We start from the raw sequence: 25,033 nt of genomic DNA on the forward strand, positions 1-25,033 counted from the left end.
TGGCGCCGGCTCCTTTCCCCCGGAAGGACTGGCGAGAAACAAACATCTCCTAATAAGAAGATGGCTGAGCTCCCTTCCGGCTTCCGCGTTGCTGTACCAATCAATGCTTGCCACTTGGCCGCTTTTGATTGGTGCGCGGATGGCTATAAGAGGGAGGGGAGAAAAAAGGGCGCGGGATTCAAAGTTTGAAAGAGGTTCCTGAATAAACTGTTGGAAGAAGAGTTCGGGTCGTGTCTTCCTTGCTGGTCGAGGGACGCGACAACTGGTGGCCTGTACGGGGAACATCTCGAACGCGAACTCAGAACTTCCTGCAGTCAGGGCAGCGCTGGTAAGTCCCCCGGGAAAATAAGGTGGGGATCCGCGATAAGAGCGGGCAGTCCTGCGATAATAGCGGGAGGGTAGTTCTGCGATTAAAGCAGAGGAAGTTCTGCGACAAAAGCAGAAGGAGCTCTGACCCGTGGCCAGGGAAGGAGCGCAATTTTTGACGATGGGTAATTCACAGTCCCATGAAATTTTTCTGGCGCTGAATGCGCTGCTTCGGGAAAACGGTTTGAAACTTAAGCCTAGTACATTGCATAGGTTTTTACGTAACTGCGATACCATTGCACCCTGGTATGGGGTTTCGGGAAGCCTTACTATCCCTTCATGGGACAAACTAGGCAGGGATTTGGATTTTGCATTTGAACAGGGTAATCTTGAAGGGGGAGTGAGACCAATATGGAAGTTAGTGTGAGCATGCCTCGAGGATGAGCAGTGTAGTGAAGCTATTCTGAGCGGTCAAGCTGCCTTGGAGGAGCTTCAGGAAGAGCGCTCTGAGAGAGCTGCCAGTGAAAAAGGGAAAACTTTGAAGGAGAGTCGGAAAAGAACTAGGAAAAAACTGTACCCCGATCTTTCCGAGTTGCGCAGCCCCTCCTTAGTAAGTAGTTCTAGTGCAGAAAGTAGCTCAGAAAGCAGCAGTGAGTCTGAAGAGTGTGGCGATAACAAAGAGTCTGATATAAAGCAAGTACGGGAATTAAATTGGCAAATGAGGAAATTGCAATTAAAAGGAAAAAAGGAACTTAAGCATGGTACTTTCAAGGGGAACTTAGGGGAGGAGCCTGAAGCCGCTCCTCCTCAGTATGAGCCTGTATCCGCGCAAGAAAGAGGGCGGACTTTCTGTCCAGGAGTCTGGAAACAGGTTGGTGCGGAGTTGTTAAGTGCCTATCCTGTCTTCCAAGATCCGCAAGGGCAGAGGTACGAGGAACCCCTCGACATAAAGATAATCAAATCACTAGCGGAGTCAGTAAGAGCCTATGGCATCAGCGGCTCGTTCACGCTGGCTCAAGTAGAAAATCTTCAAAGATACTGCATGACTCCAAATGACTGGAGCGGGTTGGCTCGTGCCGCATTGTCACCAGGACAATACTTAGACTTCAGAGCTTTCCTGATTGACTTTGCCAATGAACAAGTGGCAGAAAATGCAGCGGCAGGGAATCAGCATTGGGACAGAGATATGCTGCTAGGCATAGGGAGATTCGCTAACCAGCAGACAGGTTACCCACATGCAGTGTATGAACAAGTTAACAAGATAGCCATCAAGGCTTGGAAGTCTATACCCAACAGAGGAGAGGTAAGTGGGAATTTGACAAAGATTACACAGGGACCCACCGAGCCGTTTTCAGACTTTGCAGCGCGCATGGTGGAAGCTGCGGGTAGGATTTTTGGAGATCCAGATTGCGCCATGCCGCTGATAGAACAGTTGGTTTTTGAGCAGTGCACTAAGGAATGCAGAGCCGCTATAACACCATGGAAGAGCAAAGGGCTTCAGGTATGGATAAAACAATGCAGGGAAATAGGAGGGCCGCTATCCAACACTGGCCTTGCTGCAGCAGTCCTTCAAATCACGAAGGGCAATAGGGGATCAGGGAACGCTGGAGCATGTTTCAGCTGTGGAAAAATGGGACATATGAAGTGGCAATGTCCGCAAAGGGGAAGAGGCAAAGAACAAAGACAGGAAGGACCAGGAATTTGTCCAAAATGCAGGAAGGGAAAGCACTGGGCCAACGAATGCCGCTCGGTAAAGGACATTGACGGCAACATCCTTGTTTCTGGCAATGGTGGGGCGCGTCCAAAAAACGGGCAGCGGGGCCCTCGTCCCCAGGGCCCGCAAATATATGGGGCATTCGAGAGTCAGCATCAGGGCGCCCATCAGGACCAGCAGCAGGGGAGGCAAAGTCAGTGGCCCAGCTTCAGACATCCCAGAGACCACGGAGAGCCACTGCAGGCTCCGCAGGCCTGGACCTCTGTGCCACCACCAGACTCATACTGACACCAAAAATGGGAGTGCAAGCCATTGAGTCAGACTTTCAGGGACCCCTAGAGGAAGGGACAGTGGGATTGTTGTTGGGACGTTCATCCTCTACCTTGAAAGGTCTCATAATTCATCCAGGAGTCATAGATTCGGGTTATACTGGCATGGTGAAAATCATGGTTGAGTCCCCTAGAGGTATAACAGCTATTAATCCAGGAGATAGGATTGCACAACTTGTAATCCTTCCTAGCAAGCATTTGCAGTTCAGTGCATCAAAGAAACAACGAGGAAGTGAAGGCTTTGGGTCCACAGGCGTAGATTGTACCTTCTTGTCTTTAGAACTAGACCAGAGACCAACCTTAAAGATAAAAATAAATGGAAAGGACATTCTCGGCCTACTAGACACAGGTGCAGACCGTAGTATCATCGCCTCCAAGGATTGGCCTCCAAAGTGGCCTAAGCAGGCATCCTCACAATCCCTTCGGGGACTGGGATATTCAGAAACTCCTGAGATGAGCGCAGTAATGCTGCGCTGGGAGGATGCAGAGGGACATTCAGGCACGGTGCAACCTTATGTTTTGGATTTACCTATCTCTTTATGGGGCCGAGACCTTTTGAAAGACATGAACTATAAATTAAGTAATGAATACTCCCGTGTTTCTCAAAAATTGATGAAGGATATGGGACACCATCCGAATTATGGAATAGGAAAATTCTTACAAGGAAGAAATGAGCCCACTGAAGTAGTGCAGAGGCCTTCTCGCCAAGGGCTGGGTTTTTCATAGGGGCCGCTGAGGAAGGTATTCCCATTACTTGGAAGCACGAGGACCCAGTGTGGGTTCCTCAGTGGCCTCTGTCCTCAGACAAATTGGTCGCAGCGCAGCAATTGATTCAAGAACAATTGAATTTAGGACACATTAGACCCTCTGTATCGCCTTGGAATACTCCTATTTTTGTAATAAAAAAGAAATCCGGGAAGTGGCGGTTGCTACATGACTTGAGAGTTATTAATATGCAGATGCAGGTCATGGGGCCGGTGCAATGTGGGCTGCCTCTTCTATCTACACTTCCACAGGGATGGCCCATAATAATAATAGATATTAAAGACTGTTTCTTCTCCATACCCCTACATACAAAGGATTGTGAAAGGTTTGCCTTTACCTTGCCGGCGTGCAATCATGAGCAGCCTGACCAGAGGTATGAATGGATTGTGCTTCCACAGGGCATGGCTAACAGCCCCACAATGTGTCAGCTATTCGTGGGTCAAGCGATTGGGCCTTTACGTAAGAGATTTTCTTCCCTAAAATGCATCCATTACATGGATGACATCCTCTTAGCAGCAAAAGACGAATTCGTATTAGATGATGGCTTTGCATATTTGATTCAGTTGTTAGAAAGTAAGAAGTTATTTATTGCCCCTGAAAAGGTTCAAAAAGGAAGCATTGCAACTTATCTGGGATCCTGCATAACTAGTACTCAAATTGTTCCTCAAAAGGTGGAATTGCGCAAAGATAGTTTAAAGACTTTAAATGATTTTCAGAGATTATTAGGAGATATAAATTGGGTTAGGGGTTATTTGAATCTTCCCAATTATGAACTTAAGCCACTTTATGTCATTTTGCGTGGTGATTCAGCGTTGGACTCACCGCGGTGCTTAACTCCGGAGGCCAGGGAGGCCCTAGAGAAGGTAGAAAAGAAATTACAGGAGGCATTCTTATGCAGAATGAATGAAAATCTGCCATTGTCATTATGCATTCTCCCAACGCTTAGCCAACCTACAGGGCTAGTATGGCAGGAAGGTCCGCTTTTATGGATACATCCAAGGAGCTCTCCAGCCAAGTCTATTGAGTATTACCCGGCAGCGGTGGCAAAGCTAGCACTGGAAGGTTTGCAACAATGTTTACAATATTTTGAAAAATTGCCGTGTGAAGTGATTGTTCCTTATGATGCCAAACAAGTCAACGTCCTATGTGCTCTTTTAGATGATTGGGCAGTGTTTCGCTGTGGGTTCCCAGGCTTTATAGACAATCATTTACCAAAAAGTCCATTGTTACAATTCTTTAAAGAACATCCAGTAGTATTTCCAAAAATTACAGCCGCTGAGCCATTACTAGGTGCTCCAAATATATTTACGGATGGGTCAAAAACAGGCTGTGGGGTTTATATGGTAGAGGGTAATGACCCGGTATTTCATCAGTTTCAGCCAGGCTCACCTCAAATTGTGGAGTTAAAAATAGTTATTGAGGTCCTTAAGCAGTGCTCTTTTGCCTTTAATTTGTTGTCAGATTCCTTATATGTGGTGAACGCATTAAAGATATTGGAAACCGCAGGGCCGATTAAACCTTCTAGCCCAATTGCATCCCTATTACATATAGCCCAGCAGTTGCTTTGGTCACGGAAAAATCCCTTTTTTGCTCAGCATATTAGAGCCCACACAGGCATGCCTGGTCCTTTATGTGAAGGCAATGCGCGAGTAGATCTGTGTACTAGACAGGAATTCATCTTTTTTACTACTTCCGCAGAGGCTGCTAAAGCTTTCCATCAATCTTTTCATGTCAACGCGCGCGCTTTGCAGCAGAAATTTCATCTTTCCCGCGCAGATGCCAGACAGATTGTACTTGATTGCGCTGACTGTGCTGTTACTCGTGCACAACCTAGTGTTGGCGTAAACCCTAGAGGGTTACTGCCTGGGAGAGTATGGCAGATGGATGTGACCCATGTATCGGAATTTGGGAAATTGAAATATGTTCATGTCTCAGTGGACACGTGCTCAGGCATTATGTATGCCTCTCCCCTCAGTGGTGAATCTACACGTCAGGTGATTGCTCATTGTCTGGATGCATGGGCCGCCTGGGGGAAACCCCAGGTGCTAAAAACTGATAATGGCCCGGCCTATACATCTCAAACCTTTACCACCTATTGCCAAAAAATGGAGGTTCAACTTGTCCATGGATTGCCATACAATCCTCAGGGCCAGGGCATAATTGAGCGAGCACACCGCACACTGAAAGAATATCTTTTAAAACAAAAAGGGGGAGTTGGCTATAGCCGCACCCCGAGAGAGAGAATTGCCTTAGTCTTATTTACAATTAATTTTTTAAATTTGGATGTGCATGGGCACTCAGCCGCGGACAGGCATCAGCAACAAGGAAACCCAAGTAGAGGGTTGGTAAAATGGAAAGATCTCTTGACGGGCCAGTGGCGTGGCCCTGATCCCGTGCTGGCATGGGCACGAGGTGCTGTTTGTGTTTTTCCACAGGATCAACATGACCCGGTGTGGGTTCCGGAGCGAGCGGTCAGGCGGGTCTGCCACGAGGAGAATCCTGCTGTTGCTTTTGATACTTCTGCCTCAAATGCAGCGGACACTGGCGGAGCAGAGATGGGGGATTCTATCAGTATTCCCAAAGCCGATGCCGAATTGGTCCGCGGAATTTGACTACACCTTGGAGCAACTGCGCCTTGCCGTGGTCACCATCAACTCCACGCGTGTGGATGTCTCCTTCGCATCTGGACTGTCATCCCAGATCCAGCTGTCTCCAGCCTGAAGGAGTGGGTGGGACTTGGAGCTTTGACGGGGTTGCTGTTACTTGGTGTGTTATTTTGCCTGTGGTGTTTGTGCAGGATGAGGACGGCTCATTGGCGGGAATTGGCCATGATAGCTCAAGCCTTTTATGCCCTTGAGGCTGGACAACTGCCGCAAGCATGGCTGGCCTTCCTTGAATGCTAGGCATGGGTGCAGGGTGCGAGGCAAAGCACTGCAGAGAGAACGAGCCATTACGTTCTCTGGAAGGCAAGTCTGTCTGCATGTGGGTTGGCATCCCAGATCCCACCCCCGCGAAAAGGATGCTGTTCCAGGTGGATGCCTGGCAGTGGGGGACAGACCCCTACCTTCTCCTGTAATCCTTAGATGCCTAGTTCTAAAACAAAAAGGGGGAACTGTGGGGAGCCATTGCACGGCGCCCTAAAGATGGCGCCGGCTCCTTTCCCCCGGAAGGACTGGCGAGAAACAAACATCTCCTAATAAGAAGATGGCTGAGCTCCCTTCCGGCTTCCGCGTTGCTGTACCAATCAATGCTTGCCACTTGGCCGCTTTTGATTGGTGCGCGGATGGCTATAAGAGGGAGGGGAGAAAAAAGGGCGTGGGATTCAAAGTTTGAAAGAGGTTCCTGAATAAACTGCTGGAAGAAGAGTTCGGGTCGTGTCTTCCTTGCTGGTCGAGGGACGTGACACTTTACGGTTTTGAATGCATTTTAGCATGGAAGTTTTTTGTTTTCAGCTGGCAAACGCTAATTGGTTCCACCTGGAGTCAAATCCTCCACACATTCGAGTTTTCTAGGAAGAAAGCTTCAGAAACCTGAGAAAACATGATATTTCTTTCTGTAAACATGACATTGGATGCATTTGCCGAACAGGAAGATTGTGCTTTTCTCCAAAACCACTTTCACGGTCATTTTTTCTTTAAATTTCACCCAGATACTACAACATTTGGTCCAGATACTCTGGATAAAAACAAAATTATCTGGTGTGTTGTGGCTATCTCAATCCCAGATCTTTCCACAGCCTCTCTGTGTGTTTGTGTTTTCTGGACATTCTCTATGGACTTTATGGTTTTGAAAGCATTGTAGCATGTAAGTTTTTTGTTTTCAGCTGGCAAACGCTAATTGATTCCACCTGGAGTCAAATCCTCCACACATTCGAGTTTTCTAGGAAGAAAGCTTCAGAAACCTGAGAAAACATGATATTTCTTTCTGTAAACATGACATTGGATGGATTTGCTGAACAGGAAGATTGTGCTTTTCTCCAAAACCACTTTCACGGTGATTTGTGGTTAAATTTCACTGAAAATCCCCAACAGTTTGTCCAGATACTCCTGGTTGAAAACAAACTATCTAAGTGTTGTGGCTATTTCAATCCCAGATCTTGGTACCCCCTCTGTGTGTGTTTGTGTTTTCTGGACATTCTCTATGGACTTTACGTTTTTGAATGCATTTTAGCAAGTAAGTTTTTTTGTTTTCAGCTGGCAAACGCTAATTGGTTCCACCTGGAGTCAAATCCTCCACACATTCGAGTTTTCTAGGAAGAAAGCTTCAGAAACCTGGGAAAACATATTTTTTCTGTAAACATGACATTGGATGCATTTGCTGAACAGGAAGATTGTGCTTTTCTCCAAAACCACTTTCACGGAGATTTTTGGTTAAATTTCACCCGAAATCCACAACAATTTGTCCAGATACTCCTGGATGAAAACAAAACTATCTGGTGTGTTGTGGCTATCTCAATCCCAGATCTTGCTACAGCCTCTGTGTGTGTTTGTGTTTTATGGACATTCTCTATGGACTTTACGGTTTTGAATGCATTTTAGCATGTAAGTTTTTTGTTTTCAGCTGGCAAACGCTAATTGGTTCCACCTGGAGTCAAATCCTCCACACATTCGAGTTTTCTAGGAAGAAAGCTTCAGAAACCTGAGAAAACATGATATTTCTTTCTGTAAACATGACATTGGATGCATTTGCCAAACACGAAGATTGTGCTTTTCTCCAAAACCACTTTCACGGTGATTTTTGGTTAAATTTCACCAGAAATCCCCAACAGTTTGTCCAGATACTCCTGGTTGAAAACAAACTATCTATGTGATGTGGCTATTTCAATCCCAGATCTTGCTACCCCCTCTGTGTGTGTTTGTGTTTTCTGGACATTCTCTATGGACTTTACGGTTTTGAATGCATTTTAGCCTGGAAGTTTTTTGTTTTCAGCTGGCAAACGCTAATTGCTTCCACCTGGAGTCAAATCCTCCACACATTCGAGTTTTCTAGGAAGAAAGCTTCAGAAACCTGAGAAAACATGATATTTCTGTCTGTAAACATGACATTGGATGCATTTGCCGAACAGGAAGATTGTGCTTTTCTCCAAAACCACTTTCACGGTCATTTTTGGTTACATTTCACCCGAAATCCAAAACAGTTTGTCCAGATACTCCTGGATGAAAACAAAACTATCTGGTGTGTTGTGGCTATCTCAATCCCAGATCTTGCTACAGCCTCTGTGTGTGTTTGTGTTTTCTGGACATTCTCTATGGACTTTACGGTTTTGAATGCATTTTAGCATGTAAGTTTTTTTGTTTTCAGCTGGCAAACGCTAATTGGTTCCACCTGGAGTCAAATCCTCCACACATTCGAGTTTTCTAGGAAGAAAGCTTCAGAAACCTGAGAAAACATGATATTTCTTTCTGTAAACATGACATTGGATGCATTTGCCGAACAGGAAGATTGTGCTTTTCTCCAAAACCACTTTCACGGTGATTTTTGTGAAATTTCACCTGGATACTACAACATTTTGTCCAGATACTCTGGATAAAAACAAAACTATCTGGTGTGTTGTGGCTATCTCAATCCCAGATCTTGCTACAGCCTCTGTGTGTGTTTGTGTTTTCTGGACATTCTCTATGGACTTTACGGTTTTGAATGCATTTTAGCATGGAAGTTTTTTGTTTTCAGCTGGCAAACGCTAATTGGTTCCACCTGGAGTCAAATCCTCCACACATTCGAGTTTTCTAGGAAGAAAGCTTCAGAAACCTGAGAAAACATGATATTTCTTTCTGTAAACATGACATTGGATGCATTTGCCGAACAGGAAGATTGTGCTTTTCTCCAAAACCACTTTCACGGTGATTTTTGTTTACATTTCACCGGAAATCCACAACAATTTGTCCAGATACTCCTGGATGAAAACAAAACAATCTGGTGTGTTTTGGTTATCTCGATCCCAAGTCTTGCTACAGCCTCTGTGTGTGTTTGTGTTTTCTGGACATTCTCCATTCACTTTACGGTTTTGAATGCATTTGAGCATGTAAGTTTTTTGTTTTCAGCTGGCAAACGCTAATTGCTTCAACCTGGAGTCAAATCCTCCACACATTCGAGTTTTCTAGGAAGAAAGCTTCAGAAACCTGAGAAAACATGATATTTCTTTCTGTAAACATCACCTTGGATGCATTTGCCGAACAGGAAGATTGTGCTTTTCTCCAAAACCACTTTCACGGTGATTTTTGTTTACATTTCACCCGAAATCCACAACAATTTGTCCAGATATTCCTGGATGAAAACAAAACTATCTGGTGTATTGTGGCTACCTCAATCCCAGATCTTGCTACAGCCTCTGTGTGTGTTTGTGTTTTCTGGACATTCTCTATGGACTTTACAGTTTTGAATGCATTTTAGCATGTAAGATATTTGTTTTCAGCTGGCAAACGTAATTGGTTAAACCTGGAGTACAATCCTCCACACTTTCGTGTTTTCTAGGAAGAAAGCTTCAGAAACCTGAGAAAACATGATATTTCTTTCTGTAAACATGAAATTGGATGCATTTGCCGAACAGGAAGATTGTGCTTTTCTCCAAAACCACTTTCACGGTGATTTTGGTTACATTTCACCCGGATACTACAATATTTTGTCCAGATACTCTGGATAACAACAAAACTATCAGGTGTGTTGTGGCTATCTCAATCCCAGATCTTGCTACAGCCTCTGTGTGTGTTTGTGTTTTCTGGACATTCTCTATGGACTTTAAGGTTTTGAATGCATTGTAGCATGTAAGTTTTTTGTTTTCAGCTTGCAAACGCTAATTGGTTCCACCTGGAGTCAAATCCTCCACACATTCGAGTTTTCTAGGAAAAAAGCTTCAGAATCCTGAGAAAACATGATATTTCTTTCTGTAAACATGACCTTGGATGCATTTGCCGAACAGGAAGATTGTGCTTTTCTCCAAAACCACTTTCACGGTGATTTTGGTTACATTTCACCCGAAATCCAGAACAATTTGTCCAGATACTCCTGGATGAAAACAAAACTATCTGGTGTGTTTTGGTTATCTCAATCCCAGATCTTGCTACAGCCTCTGTGTGTGTTTGTGTTTTCTGGACATTCTCTATGGACTTTACGGTTTTGAATGCATTTTAGCATGTAAGTTTTTTGTTTTCAGCTGGCAAACGCTAATTGGTTCCACCTGGAGTCAAATCCTCCACACATTCGAGTTTTCTAGGAAGAAAGCTTCAGAAACCTGAGAAAACATGATATTTCTTTCTGTAAACATGACACTGGATGCATTTGCCGAACAGGAAGATTGTGCTTTTCTCCAAAACCACTTTCACGGTGATTTTTTCTTTAAATTTCACCCGGACACTACAACATTTTGTCCAGATACTCTGGATAAAAACAAAACTATCTGGTGTGTTGTGGCTATCTCAATCCCAGATCTTGCTACAGCTTCAGTGTGTGTTTGTGTTTTCTGGATATTCTCTACGGACTGTATGGTTTTGAATGCATTTGAGCATGTAAGTTTTTTGTTTTCAGCTGGCAAACGCTAATTGGTTCCACCTGGAGTCAACTCCTCCACACATTCGAGTTTTCTAGGAAGAAAGCTTCAGAAACCTGAGAAAACATGATATTTCTTTCTGTAAACATGATACTGGATGGATTTGCCGAACAGGAAGATTATGCTTTTCTCCAAAACCACTTTCACGGTGATTTTTTCTTTAAATTTCACCCGGATACTACAACATTTTGTCCAGATACTCTGGATAACAACAAAACTATCTGGTGTGTTGTGGCTATCTCAATCCCAGATCTTGCTACAGCCTCAGTGTGTGTTTGTGTTTTCTGGACATTCTCTACGGACTGTACGGTTTTGAATGCATTTTAGCATGTAAGTTTTTTGTTTTCAGCTGGCAAACGCTAATTGGTTCCACCTGGAGTCAAATCCTCCACACATTCGAGTTTTCTAGGAAGAAAGCTTCAGAAACCTGAGAAAACATGATATTTCTTTCTGTAAACATGACAGTGGATGCATTTGCCGAACAGGAAGATTGTGCTTTTCTCCAAAACCACTTTCACGGTGATTTTTGGTTACATTTCACCCAAAATCCACAACAGTTTGTCCAGATAGTCCTGGATGAAAACAAAACTATCTGGTGTGTTGTGGCTATCTCAATCCCAGATCTTGCTACAGCCTCTGTGTGTGTTTGTGTTTTCTGGACATTCTCTATGGACTTTACGGTTTTGAATGCATTTTCGCAGGTAAGTTTTTTGTTTTCAGCTGGCAAACGCTAATTGGTTCTACCTGGAGTCAAATCCTCCACACATTCGAGTTTTCTAGGAAGAAAGCTTCAGAAACCTGAGAAAACATGATATTTCTTTCTGTAAACATGACCTTGGATGCATTTGCCGAACAGGAAGGTTGTGCTTTTCTCCAAAACCACTTTCACGGTGATTTTTGTTTACATTTCACCCGAAATCCACAACAATTTGTCCAGATACTCCTGGATGAAAACAAAACTATCTGGTGTGCTGTGGCTATCTCAATCCCAGATCTTGCTACAGCCTCTGTGTGTGTTTGTGTTTTCTGGACATTCTCTATGGACTTTACGGTTTTGAATGAATTTTAGCATGGAAGTTTTTTGTTTTCAGCTGGCAAACGCTAATTGGTTCCACCTGGAGTCAAATCCTCCACACATTCGAGTTTTCTATAAAGAAAGCTTCAGAAACCTGAGAAAACATGATATTTCTTTCTGTAAACATGACATTGGATGTATTTGCCGAACAGGAAGATTGTGCTTTTCTCCAAAACCACTTTCACGGTCATTTTTGTTTACATTTCACCCGAAGTCCACAACAGTTTGTCCAGATACTCCTGGATGAAAACAAAACTATCTGGTGTGTTGTGGCTATCTCAATCCCAGATCTTGCTACAGCCTCTGTGTGTGTTTGTGTTTTCTGGACATTCTCTATGGACTTTACGGTTTTGAATGCATTTTAGCATGTAAGTTTTTTTGTTTTCAGCTGGCAAACGCTAATTGGTTCCACCTGGAGTCAAATCCTCCACACATTCGAGTTTTCTAGGAAGAAAGCTTCAGAAACCTGAGAAAACATGATATTTCTTTCTGTAAACATGACATTGGATGCATTTGCCGAACAGGAAGATTGTGGTTTTCTCCAAAACCACTTTCACGGTGATTTTTGTGTAAATTTCACCCGGATACAACATTTTATCCAGATACTCTGGATAAAAACAAAACTATCTGGTGTGTTGTGACTATCTCAATCCCAGATCTTGCTACAGCCTCTGTGTGTGTTTGTGTTTTCTGGACATTCTCTATGGACTTTACGGTTTTGAATGCATTGTAGCATGTAAGTTTTTTTGTTTTCAGCTGGCAAACGCTAATTGGTTCCACCCGGAGTCAAATCCTCCACACATTCGAGTTTTCTAGGAAGAAAGCTTCAGCAACCTGAGAAAACAGGATATTTCTGTCTGTAAACATGACATTGGATGCATTTGCCGAACAGGAAGATTGTGCTTTTCTCCAAAACCACTTTCACGGTGATTTTTGGTTACATTTCACCCGAAATCCACAACAATTTGTCCAGATACTCCTGGATGAAAACAAAACAATCTGGTGTGTTTTGGTTATCTCAATCCCAGATCTTGCTACAGCCTCTGTGTGTGTTTGTGTTTTCTGGACATTCTCCATTCACTTTACGGTTTTGAATGCATTTGAGCATGTAAGTTTTTTGTTTTCAGCTGGCAAACGCTAATTGCTTCAACCTGGAGTCAAATCCTCCACACATTCGAGTTTTCTAGGAAGAAAGCTTCAGAAACCTGAGAAAACATGATATTTCTTTCTGTAAACATGACACTGGATGGATTTGCCGAACAGGAAGATTATGCTTTTCTCCAAAACCACTTTCACGGTGATTTTTTCTTTAAATTTCACCCGGATACTACAACATTTTGTCCAGATACTCTGGATAACAACAAAACTATCTGGTGTGTTGTGGCTATCTCAATCCCAGATCTTGCTACAGCCTCTGTGTGTGTTTGTGTTTTCTGGACATTCTCTACAGACTGTACGGTTTTAAATGCATTTTAGGATGTAAGTTTTTTGTTTTCAGCTGGCAAACGCTAATTGGTTCCACCTGGAGTCAAATCCTCCACACATTCGATTTTTCTAGGAAGAAAGCTTCAGAAACCTGAGAAAACATGATATTTCTTTCTGTAAACATGACAGTGGATGCATTTGCCGAACAGGAAGATTGTGCTTTTCTCCAAAACCACTTTCACGGTGATTTTTGGTTACATTTCACCCAAAATCCACAACAGTTTGTCCAGATAGTCCTGGATGAAAACAAAACTATCTGGTGTGTTGTGGCTATCTCAATCCCAGATCTTGCTACAGCCTCTGTGTGTGTTTGTGTTTTCTGGACATTCTCTATGGACTTTACGGTTTTGAATGCATTTTCGCAGGTAAGTTTTTTGTTTTCAGCTGGCAAACGCTAATTGGTTCTACCTGGAGTCAAATCCTCCACACATTCGAGTTTTCTAGGAAGAAAGCTTCAGAAACCTGAGAAAACATGATATTTCTTTCTGTAAACATGACCTTGGATGCATTTGCCGAACAGGAAGGTTGTGCTTTTCTCCAAAACCACTTTCACGGTGATTTTTGTTTACATTTCACCCGAAATCCACAACAATTTGTCCAGATACTCCTGGATGAAAACAAAACTATCTGGTGTGCTGTGGCTATCTCAATCCCAGATCTTGCTACAGCCTCTGTGTGTGTTTGTGTTTTCTGGACATTCTCTACGGACTTTACGGTTTTGAATGCATTTTAGCATGGAAGTTTTTTGTTGTCAGCTGGCAAACGCTAATTGGTTCCACCTGGAGTCAAATCCTCCACACATTCGAGTTTTCTAGGAAGAAAGCTTAAGGAACCTGAGAAAACATGATATTTCTTTCTGTAAACATGACATTGGATGCATTTGCCCAACAGGAAGATTGTGCTTTTCTCCAAAACCACTTTCACGGTGATTTTTGGTTACATTTCACCCGAAATCCACAACAATTTGTCCAGATACTCCTGGATGAAAACAAAACAATCTGGTGTGTTTTGGTTATCTCAATCCCAGATCTTGCTACAGCCTCTGTGTGTGTTTGTGTTTTCTGGACATTCTCCATTCACTTTACGGTTTTGAATGCATTTGAGCATGTAAGTTTTTTGTTTTCAGCTGGCAAACGCTAATTGGTTCTACCTGGAGTCAAATCCTCCACACATTCGAGTTTTCTAGGAAGAAAGCTTCAGAAACCTGAGAAAACATGATATTTCTTTCTGTAAACATGACACTGGATGGATTTGCTGAACAGGAAGATTGTGCTTTTCTCCAAAACCACTTTCACGGTGATTTTTTCTTTAAATTTCACCCAGATACTACAACATTTTGTCCAGATACTTTGGATAAAATCAAAATTATCTGGTGTGTTGTGGCTAACTCAATCCCAGATCTTCCACAGCCTCTGTGTGTGTTTGTGTTTTCTGGACATTCTCCATTCACTTTACGGTTTTGAATGCATTTGAGCATGTAAGATTTTTGTTTTCAGCTGGCAAACGCTAATTGCTTCAACCTGGAGTCAAATCCTCCACACATTCGAGTTTTCTAGGAAGAAAGCTTCAGAAACCTGAGAAAACATGATATTTCTTTCTGTAAACATGACACTGGATGGATTTGCTGAACAGGAAGATTGTGCTTTTCTCCAAAACCACTTTCACGGTGATTTTTTCTTTAAATTTCACCCAGATACTACAACATTTTGTCCAGATACTTTGGATAAAATCAAAATTATCTGGTGTGTTGTGGCTAACTCAATCCCAGATCTTCCACAGCCTCTGTGTGTGTTTGTGTTTTCTGGACATTCTCTATGGACTTTATGGTTTTGATAGCATTGTAGCATGTAAGTTTTTTGTTTTCAGCTGGCAAACGCTAATTGCTTCCACCTGGAGTCAAATCCTCCACACATTCGAGTTTTCTAGGATGAAAGCTTCAGAAACCTGAGAAAAGATGATATTTCTTTCTGTAAACATGACATTGGATGCATTTGCCGAACAGGAAGATTGTGCTTTTCTCCAAAACCACTTTCACGGTGATTTTTGGTTAAATTTCACCGAAAGTCCACAACAGTTTGTCCAGATACTCCTGGTTGAGAACAAACTTTCTGGTGTGTTGTGGCTATCTCAATCCCAGATCTTGCTACAGCCTCTGTGTGTGTTTGTGTTTTCTGGACATTCTCTATGGACTTTACTGTTTTGAATGCATTTTAGCATGTAATTTTTTTTGTTTTCAGCCTGCGAACGCTAATTGGTTCCACCTGGAGTCAATTCCTCCACACATTCGAGTATCCTTGGAAGAAAGCTTCAGAATCCTGAGAAAACATGATATTTGTTTCTGTAAACATGACCTTGGATGCATTTGCCGAACAGGAAGATTGTGCTTTTCTCCAAAACCACTTTCACGGTGATTTTTGTTTAAATTTCACCCGAAATCCACAACAACTTGTCCAGATACTCCTGGATGAAAACACAACTATCTGGTGTGCTGTGGCTATCTCAATCCCAGATCTTGCTACAGCCTCTGTGTGTGTTTGTGTTTTCTGGACATTCTCTATGGACTTTACGGTTTTGAATGCATTTTAGCATGGAAGTTTTTTGTTTTCAGCTGGCAAACGCTAATTGGTTCCACCTGGAGTCAAATCCTCCACACATTCGAGTTTTCTAGGAAGAAAGCTTAAGGAACCTGAGAAAACATGATATTTCTTTCTGTAAACATGACCTTGGATGCATTTGCCGAACAGGAAGATTGTGCTTTTCTCCAAAACCACTTTCACGGTGATTTTGGTTACATTTCACCCGAAATCCACAACAATTTGTCCAGATACTCCTGGATGAAAACAAAACTATCTGGTGTGTTTTGGTTATCTCAATCCCAGATCTTGCTACAGCCTCTGTGTGTGTTTGTGTTTTCTGGACATTCTCCATTCACTTTACGGTTTTGAATGCATTTGAGCATGTAAGTTTTTTGTTTTCAGCTGGCAAACGCTAATTGGTTCCACCTGGAGTCAAATCCTCCACACATTCGAGTTTTCTAGGAAGAAAGCTTCAGAAACCTGAGAAAACATGATATTTCTTTCTGTAAACATGACACTGGATGCATTTGCCGAACAGGAAGATTGTGCTTTTCTCCAAAACCACTTTCACGGTGATTTTTTCTTTAAATTTCACACGGATACTACAACATTTTGTCCAGATACTCTGGATAAAAACAAAACTATCTGGTGTGTTGTGGCTATCTCAATCCCAGATCTTGCTACAGCCTCTGTGTGTGTTTGTGTTTTCTGGACATTCTCTATGGACTTTACGGTTTTGAATGCATTGTAGCATGTAAGTTTTTTTGTTTTCAGCTGGCAAACGCTAATTGGTTCCACCTGGAGTCAAATCCTCCACACATTCGAGTTTTCTAGGAAGAAAGCTTCAGAAACCTGAGAAAACATGATATTTCTTTCTGTAAACATGACATTGGATGCATTTGCCGAACAGGAAGATTGTGCTTTTCTCCAAAACCACTTTCACGGTGATTTTTGTGTAAATTTCACCCGGATACTACAACATTTTGTCCAGATACTCTGGATAAAAACAAAACTATCTGGTGTGTTGTGGCTATCTCAATCCCAGATCTTGCTACAGCCTCTGTGTGTGTTTGTGTTTTCTGGACATTCTCTATGGACTTTACGGTTTTGAATGCATTTTAGCATGTAAGTTTTTTGTTTTCAGCTGGCAAACGCTAATTGGTTCCACCTGGAGTCAAATCCTCCACACATTCGAGTTTTCTAGGAAGAAAGCTTCAGAAACCTGAGAAAACATGATATTTCTTTCTGTAAACATCACCTTGGATGCATTTGCCGAACAGGAAGATTGTGCTTTTCTCCAAAACCACTTTCACGGTGATTTTTGGTTACATTTCACCCGAAATCCACAACAATTTGTCCAGATACTCCTGGATGAAAACAAAACAATCTGGTGTGTTGTGGCTATCTCAATCCCAGATCTTGCTACAGCCTCTGTGTGTGTTTGTGTTTTCTGGACATTCTCCATTCACTTTACGGTTTTGAATGCATTTGAGCATGTAAGTTTTTTGTTTTCAGCTGGCAAACGCTAATTGCTTCCACCTGGAGTCAAATCCTCCACACATTCGAGTTTTCTAGGAAGAAAGCTTCAGAAACCTGAGAAAACATGATATTTCTTTCTGTAAACATGACACTGGATGGATTTGCTGAACAGGAAGATTGTGCTTTTCTCCAAAACCACTTTCACGGTGATTTTTTCTTTAAATTTCACCCAGATACTACAACATTTTGTCCAGATACTTTGGATAAAATCAAAATTATCTGGTGTGTTGTGGCTAACTCAATCCCAGATCTTCCACAGCCTCTGTGTGTGTTTGTGTTTTCTGCACATTCTCTATGGACTTTATGGTTTTGAAAGCATTGTAGCATGTAAGTTTTTTGTTTTCAGCTGGCAAACGCTAATTGCTTCCACCTGGAGTCAAATCCTCCACACATTCGAGTTTTCTAGGATGAAAGCTTCAGAAACCTGAGAAAAGATGATATTTCTTTCTGTAAACATGACATTGGATGCATTTGCCGAACAGGAAGATTGTGCTTTTCTCCAAAACCACTTTCACGGTGATTTTTGGTTAAATTTCACCGAAAGTCCACAACAGTTTGTCCAGATACTCCTGGTTGAGAACAAACTTTCTGGTGTGTTGTGGCTATCTCAATCCCAGATCTTGCTACAGCCTCTGTGTGTGTTTGTGTTTTCTGGACATTCTCTATGGACTTTACTGTTTTGAATGCATTTTAGGATGTAATTTTTTTTGTTTTCAGCCTGCGAACGCTAATTGGTTCCACCTGGAGTCAACTCCTCCACACATTCGAGTTTTCTAGGAAGAAAGCTTTTGAAACCTGAGAAAACATGATATTTGTTTCTGTAAACATGACCTTGGATGCATTTGCCGAACAGGAAGATTGTGCTTTTCTCCAAAACCACTTTCACGGTGATTTTTGGTTAAATTTCACCGAAAGTCCACAACAGTTTGTCCAGATACTCCTGGTTGAGAACAAACTTTCTGGTGTGTTGTGGCTATCTCAATCCCAGATCTTGCTACAGCCTCTGCGTGTGTTTGTGTTTTCTGGACATTCTCTATGGACTTTACGGTTTTGAATGCATTTTAGCATGTAAGTTTTTTGTTTTCAGCTGGCAAACGCTAATTGGTTCCACCTGGAGTCAAATCCTCCACACATTCGAGTTTTCTAGGAAGAAAGCTTCAGAAACCTGAGAAAACATGATATTTCTTTCTGTAAACATCACCTTGGATGCATTTGCCGAACAGGAAGATTGTGCTTTTCTCCAAAACCACTTTCACGGTGATTTTTGTTTACATTTCACCCGAAATCCACAACAATTTGTCCAGATATTCCTGGATGAAAACAAAATTATCTGGTGTATTGTGGCTACCTCAATCCCAGATCTTGCTACAGCCTCTGCGTGTGTTTGTGTTTTCTGGACATTCTCTATGGACTTTACAGTTTTGAATGCATTTTAGCATGTAAGATATTTGTTTTCAGCTGGCAAACGTAATTGGTTAAACCTGGAGTCCAATCCTCCACACTTTCGTGTTTTCTAGGAAGAAAGCTTCAGAAACCTGAGAAAACATGATATTTCTTTCTGTAAACATGACATTGGATGCATTTGCCGAACAGGAAGATTGTGCTTTTCTCCAAAACCACTTTCACGGTGATTTTGGTTACATTTCACCCGGATACTACAATATTTTGTCCAGATACTCTGGATAACAACAAAACTATCTGGTGTGTTGTGGCTATCTCAATCCCAGATCTTGCTACAGCCTCTGTGTGTGTTTGTGTTTTCTGGACATTCTCTATGGACTTTACGGTTTTGAATGCATTGTAGCATGTAAGTTTTTTGTTTTCAGCTGGCAAACGCTAATTGGTTCCACCTGGAGTCAAATCCTCCACACATTCGAGTTTTCTAGGAAAAAAGCTTCAGAATCCTGAGAAAACATGATATTTCTTTCTGTAAACATGACCTTGGATGCATTTGCCGAACAGGAAGATTGTGCTTTTCTCCAAAACCACTTTCACGGTGATTTTGGTTACATTTCACCCGAAATCCACAACTATTTGTCCAGATACTCCTGGTTGAGAACAAACTATCTGGTGTGTTGTGGCTATCTCAATCCCAGATCTTGCTACAGCCTCTGTGTGTGTTTGTGTTTTCTGGACATTCTCTATGGACTTTACGGTTTTGAATGCATTTTAGCATGTAAGTTTTTTTGTTTTCAGCTGGCAAACACTAATTGGTTCCACCTGGAGTCAAATCCTCCACACATTCGAGTTTTCTAGGAAGAAAGCTTCAGAAACCTGAGAAAACATGATATTTCTTTCTGTAAACATGACATTGGATGGATTTGCCGAACAGGAAGATTGTGCTTTTCTCCAAAACCACTTTCACGGTGATTTTTGTGTAAATTTCACCCAGATACTACAACATTTTGTCCAGATACTCTGGATAAAAACAAAACTATCTGGTGTGTTGTGGCTATCTCAATCCCAGATCTTGCTACAGCCTCTGTGTGTGTTTGTGTTTTCTGGACATTCTCTATGGACTTTACGGTTTTGAATGCATTGTAGCATGGAAGTTTTTTTGTTTTCAGCTGGCAAACGCTAATTGGTTCCACCTGGAGTCAAATCCTCCACACATTCGAGTTTTCTAGGAAGAAAGCTTCAGAAACATGAGAAAACATGATATTTCTTTCTGTAAACATGACATTGGATGCATTTGCCGAACAGGAAGATTGTGGTTTTCTCCAAAACCACTTTCACGGTGATTTTTGGTTACATTTCACCCGAAATCCACAACAATTTGTCCAGATACTCCTGGATGAAAACAAAACAGTCTGGTGTGTTGTGGCTATCTCAATCCCAGATCTTGCTACAGCCTCTGTGTGTGTTTGTGTTTTCTGGACATTCTCCATTCACTTTACGGTTTTGAATGCATTTTAGCATGTAAGTTTTTTGTTTTCAGCTGGCAAACGCTAATTGCTTCCACCTGGAGTCAAATCCTCCACACATTCGAGTTTTCTAGGAAGAAAGCTTCAGAAACCTGAGAAAACATGATATTTCTTTCTGTAAACATGACACTGGATGGATTTGCTGAACAGGAAGATTGTGCTTTTCTCCAAAACCACTTTCACGGTGATTTTTTCTTTAAATTTCACCCAGATACTACAACATATTGTCCAGATACTTTGGATAAAATCAAAATTATCTGGTGTGTTGTGGCTAACTCAATCCCAGATCTTCCACAGCCTCTGTGTGTGTTTGTGTTTTCTGGACATTCTCTATGGACTTTATGGTTTTGAAAGCATTGTAGCATGTAAGTTTTTTGTTTTCAGCTGGCAAACGCTAATTGCTTCCACCTGGAGTCAAATCCTCCACACATTCGAGTTTTCTAGGATGAAAGCTTCAGAAACCTGAGAAAAGATGATATTTCTTTCTGTAAACATGACATTGGATGCATTTGCCGAACAGGAAGATTGTGCTTTTCTCCAAAACCACTTTCACGGTGATTTTTGGTTAAATTTCACCGAAAGTCCACAACAGTTTGTCCAGATACTCCTGGTTGAGAACAAACTTTCTGGTGTGTTGTGGCTATCTCAATCCCAGATCTTGCTACAGCCTCTATGTGTGTTTGTGTTTTCTGGACATTCTCTATGGACTTTACTGTTTTGAATGCATTTTGGCATGTAATTTTTTTTGTTTTCAGCCTGCGAACGCTAATTGGTTCCACCTGGAGTCAAATCCTCCACACATTCGAGTATCCTTGGAAGAAAGCTTCAGAATCCTGAGAAAACATGATATTTGTTTCTGTAAACATGACCTTGGATGCATTTGCCGAACAGGAAGTTTGTGCTTTTCTCCAAAACCACTTTCACGGTGATTTTTGTTTACATTTCACCCGAAATCCACAACAACTTGTCCAGATACTCCTGGATGAAAACACAACTATCTGGTGTGCTGTGGCTATCTCAATCCCAGATCTTGCTACAGCCTCTGTGTGTGTTTGTGTTTTCTGGACATTCTCTATGGACTTTACGGTTTTGAATGCATTTTAGCATGGAAGTTTTTTGTTTTCAGCTGGCAAACGCTAATTGGTTCCACCTGGAGTCAAATCCTCCACACATTCGAGTTTTCTAGGAAGAAAGCTTAAGGAACCTGAGAAAACATGATATTTCTTTCTGTAAACATGACATTGGATGCATTTGCCGAACAGGAAGATAGTGCTTTTCTCCAAAACCACTTTCACGGTGATTTTGGTTACATGTCACCCGAAATCCACAACAATTTGTCCAGACACTCCTGGATGAAAACAAAACAATCTGGTATGTTGTGGCTATCTCAATCCCAGATCTTGCTACCCCCTCTGTGTGTGTTTGTGTTTTCTGGACATTCTCTATGGACTTTACGGTTTTGAATGCATTTTAGCATGTAAGTTTTTTGTTTTCAGCTGGCAAACGCTAATTGGTTCCACCTGGAGTCAAATCCTCCACACATTCGAGTTTTCTAGGAAGAAAGCTTCAGAAACCTGAGAAAACATGATATTTCTTTCTGTAAACATGACACTGGATGCATTTGCCGAACAGGAAGATTGTGCTTTTCTCCAAAACCACTTTCACGGTGATTTTGGTTACATTTCACCCGAAGTCCACAACAGTTTGTCCAGATACTCCTGGATGAAAACAAAACTATCTGGTGTGTTGTGGCTATCTCAATCCCAGATCTTGCTACAGCCTCTGTGTGTGTTTGTGTTTTCTGGACATTCTCTATGGACTTTACGGTTTTGAATGCATTTTAGCATGTAAGTTTTTTTGTTTTCAGCTGGCAAACGCGAATTGGTTCCACCTGGAGTCAAATCCTTCACACATTCGAGTTTTCTAGGAAGAAAGCTTAAGGAACCTGAGAAAACATGATATTTCTTTCTGTAAACATGACATTGGATGCATTTGCCGAACAGGAAGATTGTGCTTTTCTCCAAAACCACTTTCACGGTGATTTTTGTGTAAATTTCACCCGGATACTACAACATTTTGTCCAGATACTCTGGATAAAAACAAAACTATCTGGTTTGTTGTGGCTATCTCAATCCCAGATCTTGCTACAGCCTCTGTGTGTGTTTGTGTTTTCTGGACATTCTCTATGGACTTTACGGTTTTGAATGCATTGTAGCATGGAAGTTTTTTTGTTTTCAGCTGGCAAACGCTAATTGGTTCCACCTGGAGTCAAATCCTCCACACATTCGAGTTTTCTAGGAAGAAAGCTTCAGAAACATGAGAAAACATGATATTTCTTTCTGTAAACATGACATTGGATGCATTTGCTGAACAGGAAGATTGTGCTTTTCTCCAAAACCACTTTCACGGTGATTTTTGGTTACATTTCACCCGAAATCCACAACAATTTGTCCAGATACTCCTGGATGAAAACAAAACAATCTGGTGTGTTGTGGCTATCTCAATCCCAGATCTTGCTACAGCCTCTGTGTGTGTTTGTGTTTTCTGGACATTCTCCATTCACTTTACGGTTTTGAATGCATTTGAGCATGTAAGTTTTTTGTTTTCAGCTGGCAAACGCTAATTGCTTCCACCTGGAGTCAAATCCTCCACACATTCGAGTTTTCTAGGAAGAAAGCTTCAGAAACCTGAGAAAACATGATATTTCTTTCTGTAAACATGACACTGGATGGATTTGCTGAACAGGAAGATTGTGCTTTTCTCCAAAACCACTTTCACGGTGATTTTTTCTTTAAATTTCACCCAGATACTACAACATTTTGTCCAGATACTTTGGATAAAATCAAAATTATCTGGTGTGTTGTGGCTAACTCAATCCCAGATCTTCCACAGCCTCTGTGTGTGTTTGTGTTTTCTGGACATTGTCTATGGACTTTATGGTTTTGAAAGCATTGTAGCATGTAAGTTTTTTGTTTTCAGCTGGCAAACGCTAATTGCTTCCACCTGGAGTCAAATCCTCCACACATTCGAGTTTTCTAGGATGAAAGCTTCAGAAACCTGAGAAAAGATGATATTTCTTTCTGTAAACATGACATTGGATGCATTCGCCGAACAGGAAGATTGTGCTTTTCTCCAAAACCACTTTCACGGTGATTTTTGGTTAAATTTCACCGAAAGTCCACAACAGTTTGTCCAGATACTCCTGGTTGAGAACAAACTTTCTGGTGTGTTGTGGCTATCTCAATCCCAGATCTTGCTACAGCCTCTGTGTGTGTTTGTGTTTTCTGGACATTCTCTATGGACTTTTCTGTTTTGAATGCATTTTAGCATGTAATTTTTTTTGTTTTCAGCCTGCGAACGCTAATTGGTTCCACCTGGAGTCAACTCCTCCACACATTCGAGTTTTCTAGGAAGAAAGCTTTTGAAACCTGAGAAAACATGATATTTCTTTCTGTAAACATGACCTTGGATGCATTTGCCGAACAGGAAGATTGTGCTTTTCTCCAAAACCACTTTCACGGTGATTTTTGGTTAAATTTCACCGAAAGTCCACAACAGTTTGTCCAGATACTCCTGGTTGAGAACAAACTTTCTGGTGTGTTGTGGCTATCTCAATCCCAGATCTTGCTACAGCCTCTGCGTGTGTTTGTGTTTTCTGGACATTCTCTATGGACTTTACGGTTTTGAATGCATTTTAGCATGTAAGTTTTTTGTTTTCAGCTGGCAAACGCTAATTGGTTCCACCTGGAGTCAAATCCTCCACACATTCGAGTTTTCTAGGAAGAAAGCTTCAGAAACCTGAGAAAACATGATATTTCTTTCTGTAAACATCACCTTGGATGCATTTGCCGAACAGGAAGATTGTGCTTTTCTCCAAAACCACTTTCACGGTGATTTTTGTTTACATTTCACCCGAAATCCACAACAATTTGTCCAGATATTCCTGGATGAAAACAAAACTATCTGGTGTATTGTGGCTACCTCAATCCCAGATCTTGCTACAGCCTCTGTGTGTGTTTGTGTTTTCTGGACATTCTCTATGGACTTTACAGTTTTGAATGCATTTTAGCATGTAAGATATTTGTTTTCAGCTGGCAAACGTAATTGGTTAAACCTGGAGTCCAATCCTCCACACTTTCGTGTTTTCTAGGAAGAAAGCTTCAGAAACCTGAGAAAACATGATATTTCTTTCTGTAAACATCACCTTGGATGCATTTGCCGAACAGGAAGATTGTGCTTTTCTCCAAAACCACTTTCACGGTGATTTTTGTTTACATTTCACCCGAAATCCACAACAACTTGTCCAGATACTCCTGGATGAAAACACAACTATCTGGTGTGCTGTGGCTATCTCAATCCCAGATCTTGCTACAGCCTCTGTGTGTGTTTGTGTTTTCTGGACATTCTCTATGGACTTTACGGTTTTGAATGCATTTTAGCATGGAAGTTTTTTGTTTTCAGCTGGCAAACGCTAATTGGTTCCACCTGGAGTCAAATCCTCCACACATTCGAGTTTTCTAGGAAGAAAGCTTAAGGAACCTGAGAAAACATGATATTTCTTTCTGTAAACATGACATTGGATGCATTTGCCGAACAGGAAGATTGTGCTTTTCTCCAAAACCACTTTCACGGTGATTTTGGTTACATGTCACCCGAAATCCACAACAATTTGTCCAGACACTCCTGGATGAAAACAAAACAATCTGGTATGTTGTGGCTATCTCAATCCCAGATCTTGCTACCCCCTCTGTGTGTGTTTGTGTTTTCTGGACATTCT

The sequence above is a fragment of the Oryctolagus cuniculus genome, chromosome 6, assembly GCF_964237555.1.
Source record: "Oryctolagus cuniculus chromosome 6, mOryCun1.1, whole genome shotgun sequence".
Classification (NCBI taxonomy): domain Eukaryota; kingdom Metazoa; phylum Chordata; class Mammalia; order Lagomorpha; family Leporidae; genus Oryctolagus; species Oryctolagus cuniculus.